General features: G+C 36.4%; 1 long non-coding RNA gene across 2 annotated transcripts in view; it reads left to right on the top strand.

The window, feature by feature from the left end:
• Positions 1-9,895, top strand: part of LOC110362411 (uncharacterized) — a 40,951-nt gene extending 31,056 nt beyond the window's left edge. For both annotated transcript variants that reach the window (XR_010470730.1, XR_002419765.2), the window contains exons 2-3: positions 188-272; positions 5,113-9,895. This is a non-coding gene — a long non-coding RNA (uncharacterized LOC110362411). The remainder of the gene's footprint in view (positions 1-187; positions 273-5,112) is intronic.
• Positions 9,896-10,504: the final 609 nt, after the last annotated feature.

Here is a 10,504-nt window from a genome sequence, read left to right as displayed (position 1 = left end):
CTCTGAAAGAATTAATGTTGTGATGGCATTAAATTCAAATTTATTTGTATTTTTAAATAAACAAGATTAACATTTAATGAGAAATATTTGTGAAAGTATCCTTCAATAATTCATCATGCAATCACAGGATATGCATAACATTTGCACATAATTTGTGTAAATATTGTTTTTTTTTTTACTTTTGCAGGCAAGCAATTTTATTCTGGCATAACAGCTCAGAAATCTGGAAGAAGTGCACTAACATTTACAGACAAATGAAGCCAAAATAGCAGGTAAACTGTATACAATATAGTCCTTATTTCTTACATGCTGACCTCCTATTTTGGGACCAATGGTGTGTTTTAAAAGTGATTTTAAGATTGTAAGGAGCAGTAGGTATTCTTAGAACCTGTTAACAGTCTTTCAAAATATGGATGTAAATGTATTCATTGTCTGTTGGTGAGGTTTTCCTCTAAGCAAGGTTAAACTTTCTCATGCTGCTCAAAAGTAGAAAGCATAAAACTGCAGGTTAATATGTAAGTTTGCTCTAGGTTTTATAGATATTTATTTGCCAGACAATACACAGATAATTTGAATTCTGATGTATTCCCTACCTATAATTTTTATGGACTAGTATTGTATTTAAATTAGATATTATTTAAATTTTATTTACTAGGCAAACATAAAGGAACAATCTAGTTGATTGTTATTCCTCAAAGTATACTGAATACACCGTTACCGTTATGATGATTGGTATTTAAAATGGCAGCTATATGGACTCTGCAGCTACAAAGGGCTCACTCCGGGAGTGAGATGACACACAGCTAACATAGGTATGCTGATTACCTGGAATGGCTCCATGCATGGTGCTGGGCTCTGTGCTGTGACCCTGACATCTCTCATTTCTCTTAAATAAAGTAGGTAAGAAAAACATGACAGGAGCTGAATGCAAAAACTAATGTGGTTAAGGGCCACAGAGGATGTCAGAACAGCTGTTGTCAAAGGAAAGGTCATGAACTAGATGGCAGAAAAGAAGGACTTCCTCTAGGACCTAGTAAAACTAATTGGCTCAGATTGCTAAAGGAAATTAAGAAATAGTTGAAAAATGTTTTGCTGTTGCCTAATTAAGATTCCATGCTGAGTTTCCAGTATGAGATGCTGGCAAGTGGCAGGTAGGGGAGTAGGGAGATAACAGGGAAGTCCCAAGTATTTTGCTTCCCTGTAACTTGAAACTGTGCTTGGTGTCTCTGTCCCAACAACAGAATTTAACTGGGCTGACTGCTGGGGCAAAGCACCAGCTGAGTCTTCCAAGATGGCGGAATTCAACTGTGTTTCAGATTGCCATCCTGAGTTTTATAATTACTTCTGTAGCATCTTCTGCTGAAGGATCTCAGTTTATCAGCTCTAATGAAAGAAGTATCCTGTGTCAAATGATCATCTCCATTTGAGTGATAAAGTTAAGTAGCTGTGTCAACATGTGAAGCACCTACCACCTATGAAAAAGAAAATTATATATATATTCCTGAGTCTCAACAGTATTCTTACTCTGAAAGCATTTCCCTGGAAATGAAGCCAGTTTTAAACAAGTACAGTACTGATTAGGTGTACAGAGACTTAAAGTGCAAACAACCCCTCACCTTCCCAAAGTGTTGATGGAATACAACAGCCTACAGTGGATTAGCTGCCTTGAAAGAAAAAAAAAGTAATTGCAAACCAAATGACAAAGTTGTACACTATCTGATGTCTAGGGAGGAACCTGGCAGTGTGTAGGGCAAATCCAAGCTGATTATGATCCACAAAAGTGTCAAGGGAAGGCAGGTGAAGAGCACATATTAGGCTTGTACTCAGTCAACCACATTAACCTTTTGCACTTGTGGGCTGTTTGACACTAATTTCAAAGTCCTTCAGGAGCATGAGAGCTAGATTTTTGTAATTTTCCTTGGTTGAACTTCCCTACCTAGCTTAAAGGAACTACTTCCATGAGAAATACCATGATTGGCCAGAACAACTTCTCATTCTCTCAGCAAATGATGTTATACCCTTGAAACAGATAGAGGATCTAAAATACAGAAAAGTTAAAATATTAAAGCTTCTGCATGCCTGGAGTAAAATCCTTAAAATCTGGGATCTTGAGACAGTAAGCTGTGGGCATAAAAGAAGTAGACTGAAATATGTCGCAATTAGGTGCTTTTTAAAAGCCTATGGAAATCAGTGGAGAAGTTTTTCAGTTGACTACAACAAGCTTAATTTCTGTCCCCACAGTGTTAGTTATTACCTGAAAAAAACCAAGCTCAGAATAGCTGTCATATAAATAAGAAATAGTTTATTTTAAAACTGTAAATGTTAAAAATGTTTCTGTTAGTACATCACAGGCTGGTGACAGTAAATGAACTTTCCAGAAAGAGTGATATGTAAGGTCATTGCAATTCAAGATCATGAAAAAAAAGCAAACCAAAAACATTGATACCAAAACAAAAAGTTATTTGAAAATGTGAGATGACAAAAGTTCTAAAACAGAGGTGAAATAAATCTTCTAAACAGATTACTGCATTAAAATCTGGAAATATAACACCGCTATGATTTGTTTGTTTGTTTTTAATGGGAATAGCAATTCTTTTTGAAGTACCCCTTGCTGTTAACAAATTTGTACTGATAAAAGCTAAATAGGAAACTTGAACTTTTGACAGAAGGTCTTCCTGTTCTTACCATTTGGAAGGCTTAGTGAAGATTATAACATTTGAAGTGGAAACTGACAATATGTAGCTTACTTCCAAGTTTATAATCAATATCAATCTATAATCAATCATGTACTCTTTTTTTTTCATACCTTCCTTATCAAAATTTGCAGGATTTGCCGTGCTGTTTTCTTTTAAAATACAACTGAAGGAGTAAGCTGTATCTATATCTTTCATCTGTATTCAATGTTCAGTTCTTAAATTGCAGGAGAACAGAATTCAGTTTCCTTTGTCTCAAGATAATGAAGTGCATATTTTTCACCGCACAAAACGCTCGTAGCTTAATGCTTGTGAAGTGAGTGTGTAGGATGTATCGAGATGGAGGCATTCTTAAGTCAATCTGCTGAGATTTCCAGTGTGCACAAACATAAGTCAAGGATCAATAATTCAGAGCGACATAAAAAACTAGATTCCTAATCAAATTATTTAGGAGGAAGCAGACTCTCAGATTCAAATGCAGGAACAGTGGTATGTTTTAGGACGTCTTTTTCCCCCACTGAGTTGTGGGGAGCATCTGGCTGTAATATTTGTGTGTGCAAAAAAATGAATTCTCGTAGAATTCAAGAAGAGGTAGGATCTGTAGAACACACAGTTTTCTGATAAAACTCTCTAGCTGACATCTCCTTTTCATTTTCCTATTCAGATGGTTTTCTTGAGACAGCTTTTTCTTGAAATATGTTACACTAAAACAAAAGTTGTTTTATAACAGTGGACTACACAGAAACAGCAGAATAATCTCCAGATTTATGATTTTATTACACTTTGCACGCTATTTTATTAGCTTAAAAAAATCTTTATTTCCTATAAACCATAGAATAGTCACACCATTTGATGCAATGTTATCTGTGTTACACAATCGGGAAATACACAGGCAGACATTTCACCTGTAACCCAAGAGAGCAGATTTGTGTAGTAAGTTATAGACCTTGCTTATGTTTCTGACAGGGTCCACAAAGAAGGGAAGTGACCTACTTCTAAATCACTACCCTCAAATATTATTTTATGAAATATATTTTTTTTCCTATCTCTATCATTTCCTAACTATGAATATTAGGTTCAAAATTCTTTAAGACAACAGACACTAACTCTACTGCTTGTTCTGCTATCGATGCTGCTTTATAGGACCTAAGGGGTAAAATTAATATACTGTCTCTCTTTCCTGTGATCTGCCCTAAACATACCTCAGCACTGAACAGAGATATCAATGGAGTAGCAAAAACTTAAGCATATTAAAACAACAATAAACTGGATCAGAAGCTTTCCTTATGGTTTCTCTGAATCCCTCCTGAGCATTATCTACATGTCATCATCACTTTAAAAGGTGTTCTTTGTCTTGAGATGTAACATCAGATCAACAGACTGAGGGCTGAAGATTTTACCTATTGCATGATGCATTGTGATGTTAGACTTTCACAATACTCTTCTGCACCTTAGCATTCTGTGTGGAAAACAATTAAATATTAGAGAAGACTGAGCGGAGCCCCTCATTTCAGTCTTTTAAAGTAAATATTAGAGGTGGAAGACTGAGTGTTTTGTTGCAGACCACAACTATAGGCAGATGGTTACAAAAATCTCTGCTCCTTGCAGTGGTCAGAAAACTGATATTGTTAAGAGCATGTCAGAGACTGAAACAGGAATATCTCAAACATTGTGGCAAAATGAGTTCTACAACATCCAGCAACAGGAGATTGGACATCCATAGGAGTCGGAGATGGGACAATTCATGATAAGGTGAATTGTGATATGTCAACAGCAAGCTAATGAGCCAAAGATGGACTGGCTGATACAGGAGATGGTGACGTGTTGAAGAGGATGCAGCCCCATCTTCTGATAGACCCAGAATGTCACTAAGAGAAAAGGCCCCAGGCTGCTGAGACCTTTCATGGTGGCCTGAGACCCTTCAGGACTTTTCCATCTTTTGCAATTACCCTCCACTGACACCTGCCAACAGACCAAAGATTATGCAAGCAGGTGATCCAGAGGACTGTAAGAAGCCCACCTGCACAAGAACTGGTGGTGTGCACTTGCCATCCTGAGGATCACTCCACTCACCAGTCTCACCACAGGAAATGAACAAGACACCGGAGGACACTGCACATTGCTGGATCCAAGACAAAAAACCCCACCATGCACAAAACAGAGCCATAAGAATGGTGCAATCTCTCTCTTTTCATTCTTTCCTATACTTCTGTTCTTCTGCTTTCCTTCTTATAAGTAATATAGAAAGATAAGTAATGTAAGATTTACAGCCCCACATATGTTGCAAACTTTTTATACTTACCAATTTAACTTAAATCACATAAATCCTTCAGCCACCAAATAATTTGCGAATTGGGACAAGCTGCAAAATAAAAACTTTTTGTTATAGACCTTAAGTATTGTGTATACTCTTTTCCAGCCAAGGGGACCCACGATCCTGAGTCACCTCTCCCCCCACCCATATCTCTGGGTGGGACGCGACAGAGCAAGATATCTCTGCTCCTGCAGCACAGCAGGTGTCTGTGACCTCACCAACAGTTCTGTACACCAGTTGTTTACAAAGAGATCCTGATGAAGCATTGAAGTGATGGCAGTGCTGAATCTGATGTACACTTGTCTTCAGACAAAATTAATAATAGAAGAGGTTCCGAATACACTAATATTATAGCTACGTTATTTCTCTTAATTGTAAATGGTGTGATCAATGTATTTTTATTTTTAACAGCAAACTGTCTTAAATAGGGAGGTCTATAATAAACCTGGAATATTGCATTTAATATAGATATGAAATATGCAGATCACTTGTTTTATGTGTATGTTCTCTTTTTTTTTTCTTGACAATGACATTCTGTCCAAATTTATTAATGAAATATAGGGGATTTCAGTTTAGTAATAAATAAACTTTTTTATTTAAGGGTTTACTATAATTTTTCCATGCTTTTTCTGTGAAATTTAGGTTTCTGTTTCATCCTGCTCTGCTGGATGTGCTGAATTTTCTTTTTATTTTGTTGATCACACTCAGGACTAAAGTAGCCTGAACTCTGATCACTTTTCAAACTCATTTTGGTTTTAGAAGATATTTTCTGGGGATGGAAAAGACTCACAGGGATGTGGAGGGGAGTCAAAGTGAAAGCTTTGCACAGATTTTGGTTATAATTGAGTAAAACCACAACAGTCTGCCTGGTTTCCACTTGGGTGATGCAAGTAAGGGGTTCATTACTAATAGGTTCCTAGAACTTCGGGTCAGGGAAGACCTTTAGATCATTTCTGACTTCTTGTATTCAGTACATTAACTTACAGTCAGATATTCCTATAGGAAGCCAAAAGGCTTCGATTAGACTGATGTATTAGGATCTTCAAAACAGTAGAGCAGTTGAACCACAACAAACAATGAGTGAGACAAAGCTTCTACTAGTTTCTGGTGAGATACTTCAAGATTATTGCACCTTGCCTTTGATTCAGTAGTTAGAAGATCCTCTAAAAACCCTACCAAACTGAACAGAACAGCAGTTTATTTGTTAAACTAGTGGAGATAGTGGCTTTGAACCTGGGAGAAAGATTTGTTAACCACTGACCTGGAACAAACATTCTTCCACTGCAGAACAGGATCCACCCTTCCCAGTCTTTCAGCTCCAGGCAAAACCAGATGTATGCAAACTAGGAAGCTAGGAACAACCTCCATCTTTCTCAACAATGCAAAGCAAAACAAAGATAAAATAGTTTGGACACCTGTGCATTTCGCTTTATCAAAGGTAAAACAACCGTACTGTACCTGACAATCCCTTTCGCAAACAGAGAAAGGCTGAGATCTGTGTAAAACCTTAACAACCATGGAATTAGCTGAGACCAAATTAGATCAATCAGGTCAAATATCTAGTTGTCTTTCCTGCCTTTTGCACATCGTGAGCATAAGAACAAAGGAAACATGTAGTATGACTTTCCTATTCTATCTTACTCTTCCTATCTCCAAAAATTTGTAGCTTGCAGTGTGCCAGAGCACTAACAGTGTGGATGACCACATTTTTGTCCTTGAGCTTCTACTAGGGCTCTATTTAATTTGCTACTATAGATGAAACCTTTCATTTCTCCCTGTCCTCTATCAGGTAACAGCAAAGGATGTCTACTTGTCTGGGTTTCGCTTCCCTTGGACCTGGGGGGACCTGCTCTTTGCTTTTAGGCCTTGTGACTAGCCTAGCATCTTGCTGGAAAAATTAGCTGGTATTTGCTACCAAGCCACATGATAATTCTATGATTAGTCTGCAGTGCATATTCTTGAAGTATAAGGGGACTTTGAAATAGCAATTATGATAATATACCCAGTGGCAGTGAAGACAGAAATAGTTTAAAATGCAGATTGGATTCAGTGGTAATACTGTTAGGAATATGATCACATTGAAGGTATATACTGTCCTAATTTATGTTTTTGTTCTTATTGGAAACTGTCACATCATCTCGGTAGCCTCCACAAGGAAAGAAGTTAATGGAGCTATCTGACCACTTTGGATGCATCTGAATTTACCAAATAGGAACTGCAACTTATTACAATAGATGCAGTAGCAAAGTTTCTTACTGTCCAGGAAAAGAGAAGAAATAAAAAAGGGTGAGATGTGTTGCATTATGAGCAAAACATCTGAAAACCAAACATTTTACTTTGTGGTTGCTTTTATAAATCATTCACGCATATGTACTTACAATATTTTATGGTCTTGAGAGCCCTTCTGAGTGTCTTTTTCTCAAAAGAGAGATTAAAAAAACCTGAAGTATGACACATTTAACAGAGTATATGCACTATTTTGGTGGAAGCTTAATAGTTATTTATCTATTCTGTTCTGTTTTTTTCTGTTCCGTTCTGTTCTGTTCTATTTCATTCTAGTCTAGTCTAGTCTAGTCTAGTCTATCCTGCCCTATCCTATCCTATCCTATCCTATCCTATCCTATCCTATCCTATCCTATCCTATCCTATCCATCTGTTTTTAAGACACCTACCTATTTAATCCATTTTTAAGTTGTGCAATCACTTTAGCAAGAGAGCTATAAAAGACATAGGTCATAATATGAAAGTAACAAAAACTGGGAGTACATCTAGGGGTATAATTTTATATGTTTAATTTAAGGATTTGTGCCCCTTATAGTATCCTATCTCAGAACAACAACAGCAGTCTCTGTCCCCTACTTCTGTTGTGCCCAGTATGTGGCTACTGAACCACATGGACTTTTGATCAATACAAGCTCAGCTCCTGAACTCTGGCTATGTTGCGTGGTATGAAATGGAAATGTGATAGTACCGGGGTTACCAGGTAAGTCAGGATTTCAGCCAAAAGAGACTCATAATTGAGTTGAAAACCAAAAGCTCCTTCTTCCTTTGGAAATCTTTAGTACAAACAGAAACAGCTACATGATTTGAAGAAAAGCATTAGCCAGGGGTAGATTACATTAAAAATCTTTAGAGACAGACATAAAAAGGAATCATTGTTACTGGAAGATGCTAAGGACTAAAATGAAATAACTCTGAGGTGTCAGCAGAAAATAAAGACGTGGGATCAGTTGTGATATCTGTCTGTACTGAAGTATATGTGGAAACATGAAAATTACTTAGTGTTTTCATGAATTTATTGTAAAAAGTGAAACTACTGAGTCACAATAGACAAATTCTGGTGATTTCCCTATGTCATCTTGTATCCCTGATAAGGCAAGCTTTCAGGGCATAGCTTTCTTATGGGTATTTCTCAACTACTTCAAGATTACCCTCTGGCCTGGCCATAACATCACAGTTCCTTTCAGACATGGTGTAGTTAAAGAGGATCATTGGCAAACTGGATTATTGCCAGAGTAGTCCATTGTGTAGCCTCCCACCCAGTCTTCATATTTTAGTCATCAACATCTTCTACTGCTCAAAGCATAACAGGAGATTAATTGCCTCCTTTTATTTCATATGCAGGTATCGGAAGAGTCAAAAAAGGTTGTAAAATAAATGAATGCAGACTGTATTGTGATTGTACTTGTACTACACTTATACTTTAATTTCAAGACAAGGAAATTCACATCTACTCATTTCAAACATGCTGAATGTATCATAAATGCAATTTAACTTCAGCTCTCTGTACAAGAGGGCTGGCAGGTTACTCATTTTCTTTTATGGCAGTAACTCCTCAAAGTACACAACTCATTGCAAAAAAAAATCGTAAGCCCCTTTCTTTGTATACATTACACAAAAGCAACACCATTACCGTACATTGCTATATAAATATCCTTTTTGTATTTAGTGGCTCCATTAGGCATGTTCTTTGCTTCCTAGCTGCTTTAATTAAGGACTGACTGAAGTTTTAGCTCCTGGCTGTATCAGTTGGAAAGACACTCTTAGTTTCCATTTTTACTAAGTAGCTATCTACGTAAATTGTGGCTAGAAGTGGCCAGCTGCATCAGTGTATGGACTCAGGACAGGTGTTTGCATGTGCAATCAAAGTAGTTCAAGCAAAAGCTATTGACATGTGTGCACACTCAACGGTTTGGAATATGAAGTTGGGATTTGAAAATACAGTTAATTTTTACTCGTTTTTGCTGCTGCTAAGAAATACCTTTTTTTTTTTCTTTTTTTCAAATAACTCAACAATGTCACTGAACTCCTAAATGCTGGAGTGCTGGAGAAGGAGTGAACTGTTTCTATTAAACAGAATATGTGGAACTAATCTGTTTAAAATGCATTAAAAACTTATTACTTGAACATGAACATCTCCTTTACAAGGTTATGAACTGACATTGCAGATACTGTAATTTTTCAGAGAAAAGTACTTTTCAAATAAATTTTCTTATTCAAACAAAAAAACGGAAAAGATTTTTTTTAATACAGTCAAAAGCATTTATTATGAACTAAGATCAAAGGAACTTGCATTGTACACAGTTGTTCTGAAAGGGCCTTTTATTTTTTAGTGTGAGGAAATTCTAAGCAAGTGTAACTCTATTGCTGATCAGACATTTGTACAAGCTTGTGGCATATATTGAACACCAGCCTCCAGCCACAGCCCTCTGAAAGCCTTGTCAGCACAAGGTAAGGAAACCTCAGCAATGTTAAATAAGTCTGTGAAAACTACCATGTGAAGCAGCTGGAAAGAACAGAATGTGTGTAATGAAAATCAATCAGTCAGAAAACAAACAAACAAACAAACAAGCAAAAACCAAACAAAAAAATAAGAGCTACCCTTATCAAAAGCTACCCTTAACAAAATTTCTTAATACCTTTGACAGTTGTGCTGGTTTGGGTTTGTAAAGTTTATTTGATTTTTGGAGTACAGAAAAGTCTTGGAAAAAAAGAGGAAGATTCACAGTTTTACATCCAAACATGTTTTATTATGTTTTGTAAGCATCATTGTTGTTATTGTTATTATTATTATTAGCCTAGCAAATGCTAACTACATCTTAGTTATAGTTCTATGTGTCATGAGAAATAAAATATCAATAACTTAATTATTAGCCTGCTAAGTGTATGACTTTGATACTGACTTAAATAGCTGGCATATATTTGTAAGATTAAATTTATCTAGTCTAGCTCTGCAAAAATTGTTATTGATTTTGAGTAAGATAAGTAAAATGAAAAATATTTGACTTTTAGTAGATTCAGTAGGCAGTATAAATGAGAAAAAATGAACACCAACAAGGTGGTTTATTCCTTGGTACCACTTACAGTTAATTTCAAGAAGTATAAGATGACATAAAAGGGCCTACAGGAAGAGGAGTTGAAGATATATTAATGTAGAAGATAGAAAATGAGAAATAGCTGCAGGACTACTTGTGAGGTGGAGGAGGAAAAGATTTCA

Source organism: Columba livia, chromosome 2 (assembly GCF_036013475.1).
Source record: "Columba livia isolate bColLiv1 breed racing homer chromosome 2, bColLiv1.pat.W.v2, whole genome shotgun sequence".
In the NCBI taxonomy this organism is placed as follows: domain Eukaryota; kingdom Metazoa; phylum Chordata; class Aves; order Columbiformes; family Columbidae; genus Columba; species Columba livia.
This window is presented reverse-complemented; position numbering and strand designations above follow the sequence as displayed.